General features: G+C 38.3%; 2 protein-coding genes across 2 annotated transcripts in view; one reads left to right on the top strand and one right to left on the bottom strand.

The window, feature by feature from the left end:
* The window catches only part of LOC148949208 (uncharacterized), a 242,483-nt gene that overhangs the window by 143,826 nt on the left and 78,299 nt on the right, over positions 1–20,358 (bottom strand). The window lies entirely within an intron of this gene.
* The window catches only part of LOC148949207 (uncharacterized), a 196,043-nt gene continuing 191,835 nt past the window's right edge, over positions 16,151–20,358 (top strand). Inside the window, exon 1 of the mRNA XM_089093246.1 lies at positions 16,151–16,225. The gene's annotated coding sequence lies outside the window, so the exon portion shown is untranslated. The remainder of the gene's footprint in view (positions 16,226–20,358) is intronic.

Genomic DNA, 20,358 nt, shown 5'->3' with positions numbered 1-20,358 from the left:
CCCCCATGAAAGAATGCATTACTGCTAGGATAAAAGCTGTATCTGCCAAAAAGCCCTAGTCCTGGAACGGAAGAAAGTCAGACAAGTGAAAAGACTAAAAAGCAAAAGGCGTGTCTCTCGCAACAAGAGTTACAGTTAGAGTGACGATTCTGTAGTAGATGATCCTGTATACAACAACTCTTCAAACCCCAGCATAGACATCGAAGACGAGCCCCCAACCAGCAACTTCTAGTTTGACACTGATAAAGTCAAGGCTAGTGATTACATTCTGATTGAGCTGAAGAGCAAGAAAAGAAATTCTGTTCACAATATTATCATTATCAAAAAGTAGCAACTGAAGAACTTAAGGTCCACTTTTGGAAGGAGACTGGATCAAGAGACTTTGCGCTAACCGAGGAGGTGGAAAAATGGCGGAGTATTTCTAATTATCTTTTTCAAAGATGGTATTGAATGAGTTACTTTTGCTATGCCATGCTCAGCATCTTCTTATCGCTTGAATCAACTCATGGAGAATTAAACAAGTCAAAATCAGCCGATCGTGGGCCAGTCTCCTATCTATATATCGGACCGAAAACCAATATTGAAAATAGAAACGTAAATGTTGATATTGCAAACGATATTTGGAAATTTCTGTTTGTTTCCAGCTTTTTTAACTATCTACCAGGTAACATCCAACAAAAAATTCCAACATACGAAACGCTCTCGTTAATATCTAGCGTAAATTTGAAGTTCTAAGGGGGGGTGGGAGGGGTAGCTGCCCTCCCCTGTCCCCCCTTTCCTACGCCCATGGATAGCATGGAGGGAGGAGGGAGGCTAGTTTCCCTCCGGTTACTTTGACTCCTAAAAAGGGGACTATAACCTTCAACTTTCAATCAAATGAGCCTCCTGCAAAGTTTATACGACCGCCTCTTCCATGAAAACCTTATAGGCCCTAGGGACGAAACTTATAATCCTTGCCCCAGGGACGTAACTTATAATCCTTGCCCCCGTGCTCTGGAAGGCTATGTCAATCCTGAATGCATTGTTATATGATTTTTGCACTATTTTGAACAAAATGGCTATCTCAAAATTTTATTTTGATGGACTTGGGGAAAAGTTGGCGCGGGGATTAGTTGTCCTCCGATCACTTTGTCGGTGCTTGTCGCACTCTGATCGCTTTTGACTCTTAAAAAGAGAACTAAAACTTTCAATTTTAAGAAGTTTATAGGACACTCCTTTCTATAAAAACATTATATTCCGCCGGGGAAAAACTTACCACACTTACTCCCGAGCTCTAGGGGGGGGGGCTGTGTTAACCCTGCAGTTTATATATCTGACGTTTGGACTATTTTGAATTAAAATGGATATTTCAGATTTTCGATCTGATGTATTTGGGGAAAAGAGGGCGTGGGGGGGGGGGGAGTATCCTTTCGACCACTTTAGACCTAAGTTTATAAGAAACCCCCCCCCCCCATATGAAGTGCCTCTGGGTAAAAAGTAATAAATAATAAAACATTGAAGCCTTATAGCCTTTACTATAGGCAGCGCTATAGGGTTGCCTTTGATAGTGCAATTAATAAAAAAAAAAACTTTCCGAAAAATAAGTTTTTCAAAGAAAAGTAAAGACCATTTTAAACTTAAGCTCAGCAGATATAAATACCTGTTCAAATTCAAACTCAAAACCACCAGAAATTACTATTAAAGAAAAAATAAAACCCAAAACGAACGGAAGTTAAATAAACAATCATTGCAAAAAACATACAACAAGTAATAACATAAATGAATAAATCATTTTTTCGGAATGTTTTTTTTAATTAATTTTTGTCAGTTTTTGATTGCAAAATGTTTCAAGTTTTTAAAACTTCCTCATTTCAAAATCAAACTTTAAAAAAAAATATTCAAACGTTCATCAAAGTACCAAAACTGGTATCAAAATAACAATATCAAAGTGAAAAAATGAGCTTGTGTAAACCTCGGAGTTTTTATTATCTGATGTTTGAGCTATTTTTAACAAAATGGATATCTCAAAGTTTTTATCGGATGGGTTTGGGAAAAAGGGCATGGAGGGGGGCTAATTAACCTTCGGTCTTTTTTGACTCTTTAGAAGTGAACTAGAACTTTCTATTTTCAATCAAATGAGCCCTCTCTGAAGTTTATACGAGCATCCCTTCTACAAGAATCATATATATCCCCAGAGTATAACTTACAACGCCTGTCCCTGGGCCCTGGGGGGTTGTGTCGACCCCGGAGTCTTAATATCTGATGTTTGAACTATTTTTAACAAAATGGTCACCTCAAATTTTTATTTAATGGGTTTATCCATCCGATAAACCCAAAGGCGTGGGGGGCGGGAGGAGCTAGTTGCCTTCCGATCTTTTTTCACTATGGGAAAATGAACTATAACTTTTAATTTAGATTCAAATGAACCCTCTCTGAAGTTTATACGAGAATCCCTTTCATAAGAACCATATACGGCCCCAGGGCATAGCTTACAATACCTGCCCCCCCCCCCCCGAGCCCTGGGGGGGGGGGGGTGTCGACACCGGAGTTTTTTTTATCTGACCTTTGAACTATTTTAAAAAAAGGGACTCTCTCAAAGTTCTTATCGGATGGGTTTGAGGAAAATAGGGCGTGGAGAGGGGGGCTACTTGCCATCTGATCGCTATTGACTCATAAAAAGTTAACGAGAACTTTCAATTTCCAATCATATGAGCCCTCTCCGAAGTTTATACGAGCATCCCTTCTATAAAAACTATATATGCCCCCAGAGCATTACTTACAACGTCTGCCTCCGGGTCCAAGGGGAGTTGCGTCGACCCCGGAGTTTTTGTTATATGATATTTGAACCATTTCAAAAAAGGCTCTCTCAAAGCTCTTATCGGATGGGTTTGAGGAAAAAAGGGCATGGAGGGAGGGGAGCTAGTTGCCCTCCGATATCTTTTGACTCTTTAAAAGTGAACTAGAACTTTCAATTTCCAATTAAATGAGCCCTCTCCGAATTTAATACGAACATACCTTCCGTAAGAACCATATATGCCCCCAGAGCTATACTTACAACGCCTACCCCGGGCCCTAGGGGGGGGGGTGTCGACACAGGAGTTTTTATTATTTCGTAATATAATTATTTTAAACAAAATGTCCACACATCAAGGAGTTTTGTTATATGACCTTTTAAATTTCTTAACAATAGTACTATCTCGAATTTTTTATAGGGGGCATATGGGGAAAGAGGGCTTGGGGGGGGGCTAGTTAACCTCCAGTCACTTTTAAATCTTAAAAAGGGCACTAGAACTCTTGATTTCCAATCGAATGAGCTCCCTTTGAAGTTTATATGACGACCCCTTCTATATGAAGTGCCTCTAGAAAAAAAATTGATGGAGCGTGGGAGGAGGCTAGCTGCCCTCCAATCACTTTTGACTCTTAAAAAGTGAATTATAACTTTCAATTTCCAATCTAATGAGCCCTCTATGAAGTTTATACGATCCCTTCCATAAGACCCATATATGCCCCATGGCATAACTTACAACGCCTGCCCCGGGCCCTGCGGGTTGTGTCGACACCGGAATTTTGTTATCTGATTTTTGAACTATTTTCATCAAAATAGCTATCTCCCAATTTTATCGGATGCATTTGGGAAAAAGGGTCTGGGGGGAGCTGGTTACCCTCCGATATCTTTTGGCACTTAAAAAGTGAACTAGAACTTTCAATTTCCAATCAAATGGGCCCTCTCTGAAGTTTATTCGAGCATTCCTTCCATAAGAACCATATATGCCCACAGGGCCTAACTTATAATCCTTGCCCAAAAGACTGTGGGGGAGTTTCCGGCTCAAAGATATAATTTCCGGAACTTTCAACTACGTTGAACAAAATGGCCATCTAAAAATTTTGATTGGATATGTTTGGGGAAATGGTGGGCATGGAAGGGGTGTTAGTTGCCTTCCAATCACTATCCACTATTAAAAGGGGAACTAGCCATTTACATTTCCAATCGAATGAGCTTTTTCTGAAGTTTTTACGACAACAATTTCTATAAAAACTTATATGCCCCCAGGACGTAACTTACAACCCTTGCCGTAAGGACTGTTGGGAAGGGGGAGTGTCATCTTCAAAGACTTAATTTCCAGAACTTTGAACTACGTTGAACAAAATGGCCATCTCAAAATTTTCATTGGATGTGTTTGGGGAAAAGGTGGGCGTGAGAGGGGGGTTAGTTGTCCTGCAACCACTTTCGACTATTAAAAAGGGCACTGGCCCTTTGAATTTTCAATCGAATGAGTCCTTTTTGAAGTTTCTACGACAGAGCTTTCTATAAAAGCCTTATATGCTCCCAGGGCATAACTTAAAACCCGTGTCCCCAGAATTGTGGGGGGAGTGTCCTTATCAAAAACATAATTTCTATCCGGAAATCAAATACATAGAACAAAATTGCTACCCCAAGATTCTGATTAGATGTGTTTGGTGAAATAGTGGGCGTGAAACGGGTGTTAGTTGCCTTCCAATCACTTTTGACCCTTAAAAAGAGCACTAGAACTCTCGACTTCCAATCGAATGAGCCCCCTTTGAAGTTTATACGACGACCGCTTCCATATGAAGTGCCTCTGGGAAAAAATAATAATAATAATAATAATACAATATTGGAGCCGTATGGCCTTTACTATAGGCAACGCTATTGCGTTGCCTCTGATTAAGAGTATAGATTAAAAATTTCGTTGGATGATACAAATCTAAAAGAGACACAGGTTACTTTGTTTTCAGCTGGTTTATAATTCATAGTCGGTTGAAGCCTGTCAATTTCACCAGCAAATAAATTCTCTGTTTCAAACAAGATTTTGTTATTATTATTATAATCAAACAGTTCGTGGTAACGAGCTGTAAGTAAGGAGCGACCTGGCTCAATAGTAACGGAAACAATTTGAAAAAAGGAAGAAACACCCCATAAAAGTCATAGAATCTTAATGAAAATCACACCATCATATTCAGCGTATCCGAGAACCCTTACGTAGCAATTTCAAGCTCTATCTGCATAAATGCGGAATTTTGTATTTTTTGCCAGAAGAAAAATCACCGATGCGTGTTTATTTGTTTTTTCGTTTGTTTTTTTTTCTTTTTTTCCCAGGGGTGATCGTATCAACCCTATGGTCCTAGAATATCGTGAGAGGGCTCATTCCAGCGAAAATTTAAAGTTCTAGTGCCCCCCAAGATTGGAGGGCAACTAGGCCCCCAGCCCTTTTTCCCGAAAATCGTCCGATTAAAATTTTGAGATGGCCATTTTGTTCATCATAGTTGAAATGAGCAATAACTAGGCCTTTGGATATAATATATACATAGAATTCACACAGCCCCCCCACACACATCCCCCCTCCCCATAGAATCCCCCCACAGCCCCAGGGGAAAGGTTTAAGTTATAAAAATTGCCCATTGCTTACGTATAGAATTTATTATTGGGATGCATACATTTTACAGTGGAAAGACGAATTTTCTGCTGGGGGTTTTCTCACGACCAAAGTTGCCATGGAGAGGGAAGTTCCCAGGAGGTGAACTTGTCGCACTAGGAAATTACACACTGGGGGAATTTGCCGGAATTCCTATACAAAATTATTTTTATATTTCTTGCTTTCTCTTTACCGTCTCAATTTTACGCCTAGAGTTGTTAAGGGTAATTGTCCTGGGTAAATTTTCACCGGGATTGCATTGTCTAGAGGATATAATCGTGGGGTAGCTATTTCTCCGTGGTGGCGGGGCCAGATTTCCTGGGACTATTTAAAAAACGATCGAAAATTAAATAAAAAAACAAGTTTTTTTCAACTGAAAGTAAGGAGCAACATTAAAACTTGAAACGTTCTTTACACCTCACTCTTTACGCTAAAGTTTGAATCTTGACCCAATTCTTTAAGAACGACTCCTGAAACACAAGGGTCGTTTAATTGGAACAATAAGAAGTTTTTTTTCAAATGTACATAAAAACTTTAGCGTAAAGAGCGAGACAACCCCCTTCATATACGTAACGATATTTGTTCGTTTTAATTTTTAACGTTACTCCTTACTTTCAGTTCAAAAAGCTTGTGTTTTTATTTAATTCTAACTAAGGGTTTAATTATCCTGTTAGTACAAAAATATGCTCAATTGCCCTATTAATAGTCGTTGAGTTTCATACCCAATAATTTGTAAAGGGGCAAGGGCGTATCCAAGATCTTTGTCCAGGGGGGGGGTAAGTTATTTTTTCAGGGAATTTAGAAAAAAAAATTGCAAAACGCATAATTTTTTACATCTACTCTTGTTACTTTTTAACGAGTTGGGGGGCACAAAAATTTCGAGGGGGCTCAAAACCAGTACCCCCTCTCCCCTGGATAAAGTATTGGGAGGGGAACATTGTTTGGCTCCAACGATTCTTAGGGATGTAAGTAAGAAATGGCCTAAATTTAACTATACGAAAGTCAAAAAATGGCCGAGTTTTATATTTTCCGAGTTCGATTTTCCAGTTCTATATTTTCATATTTTGTTTTCTATAAAACAGTTCTATATTTTCTCTTGAAAAAAGTCTTTATTTAACACCACCTAAGAAGAGAATACAGATTATAAAATAATACCAGACCATAAAAAGACATTTTTAGTTATCTAAAAGATAATTTTATTTGTTGAAAAACGCTATATTCAGCTCAGATGTTAAGTAGAAAGGAACTTGATATTTCCCCGCGTTTTCCATGAAGTAACGTCAAATCCAGTTTCTTAGCCCTAAAAAACTGGACAGGCGTAGCGTTTTTTCGTGGTGAAAAAGGCGATACTTATTCAACAGAGGCGCACAGCCGCCCAAATATAAAAATGCGTATATACACTTTTCATTATTCAGAGAAAATCCTCTTCGAAGTTTCTCCAGTTTTGCGGCACTTTTTCCACCAATTGCGCCACACAGGGGCGGATCCAGGATTTTTTTAGGGGGGGGGGCGCAAAATAGGTTGATCTGATAAACTTGCGTTAGGACCAAGTTTAATTAACGCAAACTTGCTTTATTTGAATAAATTACACTACTTTAGACATCGTTAGGGGGGTCAGCTAGAGATGTCTGTGGTGAAAGACCCCGCTACTGAGCTGAGAACTAAACTGAGAACTAAGCTGAGATCAATCAGGCAACTATTAATAAACTCCAGTTGACTATTTGTGTCCATGCTTTTTGGTTTGGAAAATCTCGCGCAATAAATTTTTCGTTCAAAAAATTTTTCTTACCGCTATCGTTTGTCCACTGATGCTGAAATCGGTTTCCGAAATCAGCTACGTATGCCGATCCCTTAAGATTTCTTTCTATGTTAATACACGTTTTGAATGCCTTTTAGGCTGATTTGTAAGTTTGAGATTTTTTTTAGATGTTTGAAAATTTTTAGTACATGGTTTATAGGGTTACTAGTTCAATTAATATGCTTCTTAGTGGGTTTATCAAGCAAATTGTCTTGGTTTAGTGTCAATGTTTTAGAAACTTAAAATAATTTTCCGAAAACACTACCTTTTCTGTGGAAAAGCTAGCTTATTGTTCGCGTGTGTACACTCTTAAAATGATGGTAGAAAACCCTACATCTTTCTAGCCCTTAAGGCTTAAGGGCTAAGAAGCATGGGCGCCCATATGCTGAATTTTAGGGGGGCTTACCTGGTCTAATCGGCACTTCCAGTTCTGTTTAATTGAAATCTCAAGACAAAATATCATGGGCAGCGCGATAGCGCTGCTTAAGTAAAGAGCGATGTGGGCACAACATATATTTTTTTTTTAGACCAGGGCACTTCTTATAGAAATAAATTTCATAGGAACTTCAAAAGATCTCATAGGGGGCAACCAGCTCCCACTCCCCCACGTCTATCACTTTCCCAAACGCATCCAATCAAAATTTTGAGACAGCCATTTTGTTCAGTGTACTTTAAAGGTCCAGAAAGTATGACTTTGAGAATGAGTCCCCCCTCACAACCCTCAGAGCAAGGGTCCCTGTGGAGGGTTTATATCCCTGTGGGGATATAAAGTTTTTTTTTATAGAAAGGGTGGTCGTATACACCTCAGAGGGGACTCAGCCGATTGGTAATCAGAAGTTCTACTGGCCTTTTCAACAGTCAAAAGTGATTGGAGGTCATCCAGAAGCCCCCACCCCCCGTGCACCAATCATTTCCCCAAATACATTCAATCATAATTTTTTAGATAGCCATTTTGTTCAGTGTTGTTGAAATTTCCAGAAATTATATCTTTGAGGATAACTCTCCCCCCCCCCAATATAGCCCTCAGATCAAGAGCTGTAAGTTACGCCCTGGGGGCATATAAGGTTTTTATAGAAATGGTGGTCGTATAAACTTCGAAGAGGGCTCATTGGATTGGTGATCAGAATTTATAGTGCTCTTTTTAAGAGTCAAATTGATCAGAAGGCGAATAGCCCCCCCCCTCTCCACTCACACACGTCGTATTTTCCAGAAACGCATCTGATAGAAATTTTAAGATGGCCATTTGTTGTCGTAGAAACTTCGAAAAGGGCTCAGTCAGTTGGTAATTGAAAGGGCTAGTGCCTTCTTTAATAGTCAAAAGTGATTGGAGGGCGACCACCCCCCTTCCTCCACGCCCATCATTTCCTCAGACACTTCCAGTCAAAATTTCAAGATAGTTATTTTGTTTGAAGTAGTTTAAAAGTCCGGAAATTATGTCTTTGAGGGTGAGAACCCCCTCACAATCCTCAGGGCAAGGGTTGTAAGGTATGCGCCGAGGGCATTTAAGGTTTTTATGGAAACGGTGGTCGTGCAAACTTCGAAAGGGGCTCATTGGATTGGAAATCGTAACCATTTTTAAGAGTCAAATATATCGGAGGGCAGCTACACCCCCCCCCCCACTTCATACTTCCCCCCAATTCATCCGATAGAAATTTTAAGATAGCCATTTGTTCAAAAATAGTTAAAGATCTCATAACAAAGCATTTGGTGTTGACACAGCTCCCCAAAGTATGGGGATAAGGGTTTTAACTTATGCCGCGGGGGGATTTAAGGTTTTTATGAAGATTTGGTTTTGTAAACTTTAGAGGAGGCCCATTTGATTGGAAATGCATAGTTCTAGGTTCATTTCAAGAATCAAGCGTGATGGAGAGATAATAGCCCCCCCCCCCTCTCTCTGATATCCTCTTTTCCCGAAACACATTCGATTGAAATTGTGAGACAGCCATTTTGTAGCCAATAGTCCAAAGAAAATATAACAATGTCTACAGTAATTAAATATAAGAAATATCTGGGCGGACGTTGAACTAAATCAAAACAAACGATGAGCATGGAAACTTTCAAAAAGGTGACAAAGCAATATCGCAAGAACAGGTTATATTATTAAGTTAGATCTTTAAGAGTAAGTTGTGGGGGATTTTGAACTAGCCAGAAGGCACTATGTGTATACTTTCGGTACTAAAACTACAGTTACTATAACTAATGACGCTAAGAGTATTAAGGTGAAACTTCTAGGAAGTGTTTAGGGGGTGTTCCAATTAAACAAAAAACTATAGATAGATCGTGTATTTCCAAAGCCCAAGAGCCATATGTCAAGCCCCCACAATTATGCCAAACTATGGGTTCTTATAAAAAAAAAACGAAAAGACATATAATATTATTTTTTTTTCATGAAAATGACATTGTCAATAAAAAAAGAACCAAAATTAATCTAAAAAAAACTTTCCACAAAACAAGTTTTTCAAAGAAAAGTAAAGTGCCCCATTTAGCCAGAAAAGGGATGAAATGAAGTCACGTAATCATCCAGGATTAAAGCTATCACAATTGATCTATAAATAATAGAAACTAGAAATGTACATAAATTAGAATAAATAGCCGATTTAAAGTCAAAACGAGAAAAATTAACATTATTAAGGTTGATAATACCCATGCCTTCTCAAGACCAGAATATAATTTGCGCTTTACAGAAAACAAAATATGTTTTAATGTTTTCATATTTTTTAAATTAAATAAGTAAAAAACTTTTTTTACTCACTTTTTTTACCCATTTTTATTTTAAGGAATAAATATCAGTATAGGTATATTAAACTGACAAGGGTCATTTTTTTTCATTTAAGCCTAAGTTGTGTTCTGGTATTGAGATGGGGGTTGTCAGCCCTAGTAATGTTAATTTTTGCTCGTTTTGAGTTTGACTGGGCTATTTATCATAATTTCTGTTGGTTTTAAGTTTCATTTCATTGTTGATAGTGATTTGTGATTGTTTTACGCTTGGAAAATTATTTGACTTTATTTCTGCCCATTTTTGGCTTAATAGAGCTCTTTACTTTTCTTTGAAAATTTATTCTGTGGGCAGTTTTTTTAATTAATACAAATATATGACACCGTCATTCATTCCGGGGAGGGGTATGCCCTCCCCAGCCCTTGCCCCCCCCCCTTATGGGTGCCCATGCTAAGAAGCCCTTTTTCTTATAGAATATCCTCTTGTGACTTTTCTGTAATAACACATTTTGGTTGTGGAGGATATACTAAAAAAGGATAATAATAATAAAATGACTGGAACAGTGTTTACTTTAAAATGTACAGGTTGAAGATGGCTGTCGGGGCCAGACACTTGTGCAGGCCTTTACATCGTGGGATAAAAATTCAAAAATAACAAACAGGCTAATTATCTGAAAATATAGAAAATCATAAAAAAAAAACATAAAACTTGGGATTTCGCGAGTCCCACTCCGAAGCCCCAGCTCCTATCTGTGTGTGTATACAGTAAAGTTGACATTTCTGTTCTTGTGCTGGAATTCATTGTACAAAGTTCAGCTAACTGCGAATAATGTAGTCTATACATATTATGAAATACCCTAAAGTGATGTCTAATTTTATCGTTTTTTAACATCCGTCGAATATTCCAAAATAAAAGATTCTATCAAACGACGAGCCTAGTAAAACTCCACACATTTCGAGGGCAATTTTTTCACCAAAATAGAAAAAGGTTTGAGAACGAATAATTTAACCCGCTGAACAAGGAAAGGTAGATTTATATGTCGATTCAACAATTTCGATTCCCCAATTCATGTAGCTGCCTAACGATTCGGATATTTTGCCATCGTAATACTATTTGGACTTCATCCTCGTACTTCAAGATTGCTCTCAACAGAGGAAAATATCATAGGCAGTGCAATAGCACTGCCTAAGTAAAGGACGATGTTGGCATAATGTATTATTATTTTTTTTCTTTAGACCAGGGCATTTCGTATCGAAGGAGTTGTCGTGGAAACTTCAAAAAGGGCTCATTCGATTGGAATTTGGAGTGGCTTGTGCTCTTTTTAATAGTCGAAAGTGATTGGAAGGCAACTAACACCCCTTCTACGCCTACCATTTCATTAAACACATCCAATCAAAATTTTGAGATAGCCATTTTGTTCAGCGTAGTGGATTTTCAGATAGAAATTATATTTTGAGGAGGCCACTCCCCCACAACCCTCAGTGCAAGGGTTGTAAGTTATGCCCTGGGGACATATAAGATTTTTGTAGAAAGCTTTGTCGTAGAAACTTCAAAAAGGGTTCATGTAATGGAAAATTCGAAGAATTTGTGCCCTTTTTAAAAATCAAAAGTAGTACTAACCCCCCTCTCACGCCCATTATTTTACCTACCATATCTAATCAAAGTTTCGAGATAACCATTTTGTTCAACGTAGTTGAAAATTCTGGAAATTATGTATTTGAGGATGACAACCCCCCACCCCCCCCCCCCCCCCCACAAAACCAAAAACCTCAGGACAAGGGTTATAAGTTATGCCCTGGGGGGCATATAAGCTTTTCATAGAAAGTGTTGTCGAAGAAACTTCAAAATGGGCTCATTCGATTTGAAATTGAAATGGTTAGTGCCCTTTTTCATAGTCGAAAGTGATAGGAAGGCAACTAACACCCCTTCCACGCCCACCATTTCCCCAAACACGTCCAATCAAAATTTCGAGATAGCCATTTTGTTCAGTGTATTTGAGAGCTCTGTGAACTATTTCTCCAAGCTGGAAACACCTCCTGGAATCCCAAGGGAAAGGGCTATCAGCTATGCCTTGTAGATATATAAAGTTCTTACACAAGTCTACGTTGTAGAAACGTAAAAAAGGGCTCATTCGAATGGAAATTGAAAAGGCTAGTGCCCTTTTTAATAGTCGAAAGTGAATTTACGGCAAATAACCCCCTCTCACGCCCACCTTTTCCCCAAACACATCCAATCAAAATTTCGAGATAGCCATTTTGTTCGACGTAGTTGAAAACTCTGAAAATTAGGTCTTTGAGGATGACAACCCTCAATTATATTATTAAAGATATAAAATTATCTCTTTGATCAGGAAACTGCCCCCCTCACAATCTTCACGGCAAGGTTTATAAGTTATGCCCTGGGGGCATATAAGGTTTTTATCGAAACTTTGTCGTAGAAACTTCAAAAAGGGCTCATTCGAATGGAAGTTCAAAGGGCTAGTGCTCTTTTCAATACTCGAAAAAAGTGATTGGAGGGCAACTAACCCCACTCTCACGCCCACCTTTACCCCAAACTCATCCGATCAAATTTTGAGATAGCCATTTTGTTCAACTTAGTCGAAAGTTTTAGAAATTAGGTATTTAAAGGTGAACCCCCCCCCCCCCACAGACCTAAGGGCAGGGATTTTAATTTATGCCCGGGGGGTATCTAAGGTTTTTTATAGAAAGCTTTGTCGTAAGAACTTCAAAAATAGCTTATTTCTTTGGAAAATGAAATGGATATTGTCCTTTTTAATAGTTGAAAGTAATTTGAGGGCAACCAACCCCTCTCTCACGCCCACCATTTCCCCAAACACATAATCCAAATTTAGAGATAGCCTTTTTTTCAAAACAGTTGAAAGTTCTGGAAATTAGGTCATTGAGGATGACAACCCACCCCACAGCCCTCAGGGCAAGGGTTGTAAGTTATGCCCTGGGGGCATATGAAGTTTTTATAGAAGAAGTTCTCGTAGAAACTTAAAAAAGGGCTCATTCAACTGGAAATTGGAAAGGCTAGATACCTTTTTAATAGTCAAAGGTGATTGAAGAACAACTAACCCCCCTCTCACGCCCACCATTTCCCCAAACACATCCGAAATTTTGAGATATTCATTTTGTTCAACGTAGTTGACATTTCTGAAAATTAGGTCTTTGAGGATGACAACCCCCCTCCCCCCACAATTCTCAGGGTAAGGGTTGTCAGTTATGCCCTGGGGTCAAATATGGTTTTTGTAGAAAGTATTGTCGTAGAGACTTCAAAAGGGCTCATTTGATTACAAATTGAAAGGGATAGTGCCCTTTTTAATATTCAAAAGTGAATGGAGAGCCACTAACCCCCCTTTCACGCTCACCATTTCCGCTAACACATCCAATCAAAATTTTGAGATAGCCATTTTGTTCAACGTAGTTAAATGTTTTGGAAATTATGTATTTGAGGATGAGAAATCCCCGAGAGCGCCGAGGGCAAAGGTTGTAAGTTATGCCCTTGGGCATATAAGGTTTTTATAGATAGCGTTGTCGTAGAAACTTCAAAAGGGGCTCATTCAATTCGAAATTGAGAGGGCTGGTGCCCTTTTTAATAGTCAAAAGTGATTGGAGGGTAACTACCTCCCCCGCCTCACACTCACCATTTCCCAAATTTTCATATAGCTATTTTGTTCAAAGTAGTTGAAAGGTCTGGAAATTATGTTTTTTAGGATGACAATCCTCCCCCCATAACCCTCAAGACATGGGTCACAAGTTATGCCTTTGGGGCATTCAAACGTTTTTATAGAAGTTTTTATCGTAGAAGCTTCAAAAAGGGCTCATTTGATTGGAAATTGAGAGGGCTAGTGCCTTTTTTATTAGTCGACAGTGATAAGAGGGCAAATGTCCCCCTCCGCGCCTATCATTTCGTCAAACACTTCGAATCAAAATGTTGACGTAGCCATTTTGTTAAGCCTATCAGAAAGGTCTGGAAATTATGTCTTTGAGGATAACAAATCCCCCCAGCCCTCGGGGCAAGAATTATAAGTTGTTCCCTGGGCAAATATAGGGTTTCTATAGAAAGTGTGGTCATATAAACTTCAAAGGGGGCTCATTGGATTGGTAATCAGACACTCTAGTAACCTTTTTAAGAGTCAAAGTGATCAGAGGACAGCTACCCTCTTCCCCCTACACACCTCATATTGCCTTGAAGTGCGTCTAATAGAAATTTTGTGATAGCCATTCTATTGAAAATAGTCTAAATATCATATAACAAGGGTTTTGTGGTTGAAACAAACCCCAGAGACCAGGGGCAAGGGTTGTAAGTTATGCTCAGGGGGTATTAAAGGTTTTTATGGAAGGGATAGTTGTTTAACTTCAGAAGAGGCTCACTCTCTCTCACTGAAAAAGACTATGTCAATATAAAATGAACAAAAATTAATCAAAAAAACTTTATGCACAAATTAAGTTTTCAAAAAAAAAGCAAAAAACTCCATTCAACCAAAAATGAACAAAATAGAATCAAATAACCTATCAAGCATACAACTACCACAAATAAGTATTCATAAATAAATGAAACCCAAACTCAAGACGAGCAAAAATTAATCTGAGTAGGGTTCTAAACCCCGTGCTTTCTAAAAGCCAGGATATAATTTGTTCTTTACTGAAAAAAATTCTTTTAAATGTTTTCACTTTTATAACTTTAAGAAATCAAAAATTAATCAATATTTTAAGCAATAAATATCAGCATATGTATATTAAACTGACAATGCACATTATTTTCAGTAAATTCATTTGATTTTTTTCAGTAAAATACAAATTGTATTCTGGCTCTTAAAAATCATGGGGTTTAGAACCCTACTCAGATTAATTTCTGCTCGTCTTGAGTTTGGGTTTCATTTATTTATGAATACTTATTTGTGGTAGTTGTATGCTTGGTAGATTATTTGCTTCTAGTTTTGTTAATTTTTTGATTTAATGGAGCTCTTTACTATTTTTTGAAAAACTTATTTTGTGCAAAATGTTTTTTTGATTAATAACCGTAAAGCAATACGCTAGTTTCTCTCTTTTCCAATGGGTCGGTCTTATATATTTCGGGGTTTTATTCACTTTCAAAAAAGAAGGATATTTCTTCCGTGTACGGTTTAAATCCTTCCAATTTTGTAAATTTGTGTTGTTTTTTCCACTATGGTACCGCAATAGCACAATTATGTTAATTTTTGGAACGGGTGACTTTGAAAGGGTTCCTGGGACGAGCAGAAAATTACTAGATATATTATTATCAACTCTTATCCGTGGGGTTGCCGCACATAGCCTACACCAGGTGGCACGTGCCAAGTGCGGTGTAATTATGTCAAGCATTTTGGGGAGTGTGCAAAGCGTTTTGGGGACTGTGCAAAACATGACGGTTGTGTGGCACACGGGGCGTTCAGAGATTTACACCATATGTTGGGAAGTGGGTAGTTCCTCACTCCTATCATTTTATTATCTTGAATGTTTGCTTTTATGTGATATTGTCTAGTGTTCTGTCTAGTGCCTTGTAATTTTTAATCTTCCGCGCAGGTTGTTTAATATTTTGTTTTATGCTTTCGTATATTTTTGTTTTTCATTTTTTTGTATCCAGGCCGTACCCAGTGGGTTAGGGGGTTTGACCCCCCCCCCCGAAATGGTTGTCTGACACGAAAAAACATGACAAAAATGAAAATAAACAAATTTTTGATGCGTTAAAAAAAATTGTACCTCCCTCCCCTCGGAAAAAATTCTTTTGTATCCCCCCCCCTTCCGAAAAAATCCTGGCTTCGGCCCTGTAATAAATACATGGACATATATAAAGTCCCATATTTACCATAACGATTTAATTATTGTAAGAGAATCCTCTATTGTCCTACATTGATATTTTGCCATGATGATATATGTGGGCTTCTTCCCAGTCCAACATTCCTCGTCATACATTTATTTTTGCCTTTATTAAAAATCAATCATTTATATAATTTGATTAAAATTCATTAAAATGGATTATTGAAAGAACAGGCGTTATAACACGGGTATTATAACATTCGATTGACCTAAGGTTCTGTCTTCATCTAACTACCTAACCTAAGGTTCTACCTGACTGGGTATACCAAACATAATTACCTACCTTGTTTACCTCTTCAAGCAAAAACTTTCCCCAAAGGTAAAAACAATATGCGGTTAGCAATCATCTTTGTGAGCAAATCAGTAACGATTTGATTCTGTCGTGTGAAGGTGTTGGCTTTTTTATTTTGTACCGAGTTGTGGGATTTTTGTTGATTTGTCATTCATTTCAGACTGTAAGGTAAGCTGGAAAATCAGTAATTATTGAACAGTTGACTGAGTTCTAGACAAGAGCTATTTCATTGGTAGGAAAAATATTGTAGCTGGCTTTAGGTTAAGTGAATATAAAAATAGATGTACGGCCCAGATTGGCCTATATCATGGGAAGGCATTTTCAAGCGAGGAACCCTTATCTAGAATTTTATAGTGGTAGCCTATTACCATGAATGTCCGAAATGTCGAAATTCACCGGTGAATGCCCGAAACATTCATGTTTTTTCTCCTTGGATTTAGTCAGCGTTGCCAGTCACCTTTTTCAATTTCATGCAAGGTTTGATGATGATAGGTTAGGTTAAACTTGTCAAAGCTAATTGAATCCAAGCAGAGAAAAAAAAATTACGGACATTCACCGGTGAATTTCGGCATTAACCAGATTTCGGACGTTCATGGTAACAAGCCTATTGTTCGTAGTGTTGCAATACATCCATCACCTTTAATCCATTTCCTAAGGGCGGAAAAGATGGTTGCGAATTAAAGACTTTTTGGGGGGCGGGGGGGGACAAGGATTTTTCTTCAATGAAGATTAAAGTATTTTTTTTCAAATCTAGGGGTCAATTGTCTTCATCTACCCCCCCCCCCTTCCAACTAACACAATTGGTATTCCTGGCACAAAAGTCTATCATATGAGTAAAAAGGAGTGAATTGATATATCGCAAAGATTTTCACCGGGCGTTGCTGGAAGCCTTGGGTGCAATGTAGATGTTGATTTTAGAATAACACATTAGCTTTTTCAAAGTAGGGAGAGGATGAAGGGGGGTTCATGTCCCTCCCTGAAAGCATAACAGCTCGGTAAATATTTCGTTGTTCATATTATTGACCTATGAATAAAGTGAACATGCCCCTCGATGCATTTTTTATGCTCTTTCCAGCTATAATACTCACTTTTGCCGCAAATTAATTTTACCCCCACCCCTATATATATACCAATTCAGGGTATATATTTGCACATTAGACGGGGGGGGCGGGTAAAGTTTACACTTGCCTCTCATTTGCATCAGAAATCAACTTTACCCCTTCCCCCGCTTCTAATGTGCAAATATATACCCTGAATTGGTATATATAGGGGTGGGGGTAAATTTCATTTGCGGCAAAAGTGATTATATTTGGAATGAGCATAAAAAAGGCATCGAGTGGTTTGTTCACTTTATTCGTAAGTCAATAATATGAACAGCGAAATATTTGCCAAAAGGTCTACTTAAAAAAAAAGAAAAAAAACTCCTTTGTTAAACCCAGTCCTCCCATGAAATGAGTAGCATCTGGTTGGGATACAACTTAGATATATATACCATGAAAGATAGGACCTTTAAGATAATTTTTTTTTTGAAATATGAAATTTAACTCTTTCATCCTTAGCTCACAAATCAAAAATACCAGAGGTAGCCGAGGGCAAGGAGGGACGGTACTTGTGCATTATACCCACTCTTTTATATACTGCTAGTTTGGTTAATGCTAATGAAATAAAATAAAATAGGATGAATATAGAATAGTTTAGAAACAAAGTTGGGCTATATATTTGTACATTAGGGGGGGGGGGTACAGAAAAATAGATTAAAAAAAAGACATAAACCCGATTATAATGATTTACTCATACAATTACAATAATTACATGTTACAATTAAGGACCCAGAATGTTATTGTGTCTTCAAGAATGGCTGTAAAATTATCTATACTTTCACACTTCACTTTCGTACGCCACATGTGCTCGGCTAAGTAAGTTGATAAATGTTGGCGGTGAGTACCTCGGTGCCGTTTATTTTGCCGTTTGGCTGAGCCCCACATTCGCTCTACTTTTTGTGTATTTGCGCCCGTTATTGGGTCGACAAAATTTTTCTTGTGATTTACTGTTTTCTCTACCGCATTTCTCTCCCGCATCTGTACCGGTAACTGCCGCGTCTCATTTGACATATACAAAAGAGTGGGTATAATGCACAAGTACCGGAGGGACATTATGAATCCCTGGCGAGATGTGTGTCGGGCAACCTTCTTGTAAAATAAGTTGGATTAGCTGCCTTTGTCTCTAAAATTGATTTCTCTTGTCACATGTACATTGCTCTGAATAAAAGGGATTATGAAAATTAATAGATGGTAAATATTACGACAGAAACCGGAGGTCTTTTTTGCCAGATTGGCCAATCGATACACAGTCAAAAAGTGAAGCGAAAATGTTCTACTCACATTTGGAGCTGGCAAGTCTTTTTCAAAGATGTAAACCTTTGAAAATTGTGTTATTAATATACGTCTGTATTAGCTGAAGGTATTGGTACTGTTCTATTAGCTCGAAGCCTCGCGATAACTGAAGGTTAATGCTAATGAAATAAAACAAAATATGATGAAAATATAATAGTTTAGAAACAAATTTCGGCTATATGTTTTCACATTAAGGGGATAAGGGGGGGGGGTAAAGCATAGCATATATTAAATACGTAACCCAACCTAACCTAGGTACCTTTTTTCCCCTAAACCCCCAAGAAATAAAGTTTAAAATATTGTAAACACAGTTTGCATTTTCTTAAGCCATTCGATAGAAAATCAAAAATTGAAGTGAAATTGGTCTACTCACTTTGTGGAGCGGAAGGAAATATTTCCAAATTTATGAGCCATTGATAATTTTACAGTGCTCCTATAAACCACTTTGAATTTAATTGTTTCTCCTGGACATATTAAGCGCAACGAAACGATATAGATTAGGGGTTAAAAGAAAAAAGATGTTTAGAACTAGAGGTATTTTTACGTAGGCTACTCATAACTCGGCTAGTAAACGTCAGAGATTCTGTCACCATGGCAGAGTATGTGCCAAAATTTGCAGAAACACGGCCGCACCTGTCATTCATAGAAATTTTTTCATGGTGGAAGGATTCTTTACCATGCTTGTCTCGATCATTCCCAAAAAAGCCGAAATTTGTATACAATTCTGGTTAACATACGGGTAAGAATAATAGAAAGAGAACGCGTTTTTGGGGGGGGTATGGGATCGGACGCTCTTTTCAGAAATAAAAATTTGTCACATACTTATATTTTTTGTTGTAATTTTAATGGTTCCAGGCTCCTAAATACCCAGAGAATGAAATTCCATTAGTCAAGTATTTACCTTGTTAGCGGGACTTGTGTCTGTTGAACTTGCCGTATTGGCTGGGGCACACTGTACCTTCGTATTTGCTCGAACCCCCTGCTCAGAAATCTTGAAAATATTTTTGACAATCTTCCCGGTGCCAGGCCCTTAAAAACCTAGAAACTGGTATTCCATTACCTAACCTTTTACCTAGTTAGCTAGACTTTTGTCTGTGGAAATTGCCTTAGGCTATCCGCTTGGCACACCGCGGCACAAGTACAGATCGCTCGTTGGAGGGAGGGTGTTGAATGTACTTGCAGAAAACAGCCATTGGCACCGCATCAAATTTCTGACTAAAATTTGTAAAGATGGCCGATCAGGGCTCCAATGCGCACTTTAGGCCCTATTCTGAATCATAGAGTTACGCCAGAGAGAAAAAAATCCAGTATTCTATATTTGGCAATAAGCTTAATGTATCACTTGTACAGAGGGATAGTCGAGCTTGGTGGTAAAAAGTTCTTAGAACCTAGAATCACTCCCAGATTTCTCTTACATGAGGAATCCTCAGACCTCCTCCAAAAGAGGTAAGATGAGAAATTAATTATAAAAATATTGCGTTCGTCATCTCTCTTGATAGCTTCACCCTTATAGATGAAGTCGGGATGCCGACGCAAGACCTGCGATCGGGTGTTTAGCAGCTCCTTAGTAATGGGTGCATTGCTGTTGACCCTTTCGGCATAAAACTACTTTTTTATGATGAGAAGACCGATCGTACAGACAGGTAAGCTTGTAGATCGTCTTCATGTACATGGACAGTTGCTTAAGCCTTTGTATCGTCTGGAAAATGGTGTAGACGGTTAATGAGATTTTTCCCTCTGTCGTTGCTGTACACTGGGAAAGGTATGGGTCCAAGGATACTACCCCGAGGAACCCTAACCTTCACTAGGTGCTCATTTGCAATTCAACACATCGAGGACTACACCAAGAATACGATTTCTTATAAAACTCCCAAGAGCCTGAAGCAGACAACCCCATTTTCTAAGTGC

This window comes from Artemia sp. Qi Xiang Cuo, chromosome 8, assembly GCF_049724085.1.
Source record: "Artemia sp. Qi Xiang Cuo chromosome 8, ASM4972408v1, whole genome shotgun sequence".
Taxonomy (NCBI): Eukaryota; Metazoa; Arthropoda; class Branchiopoda; order Anostraca; family Artemiidae; genus Artemia; species Artemia sp. Qi Xiang Cuo.
This window is presented reverse-complemented; position numbering and strand designations above follow the sequence as displayed.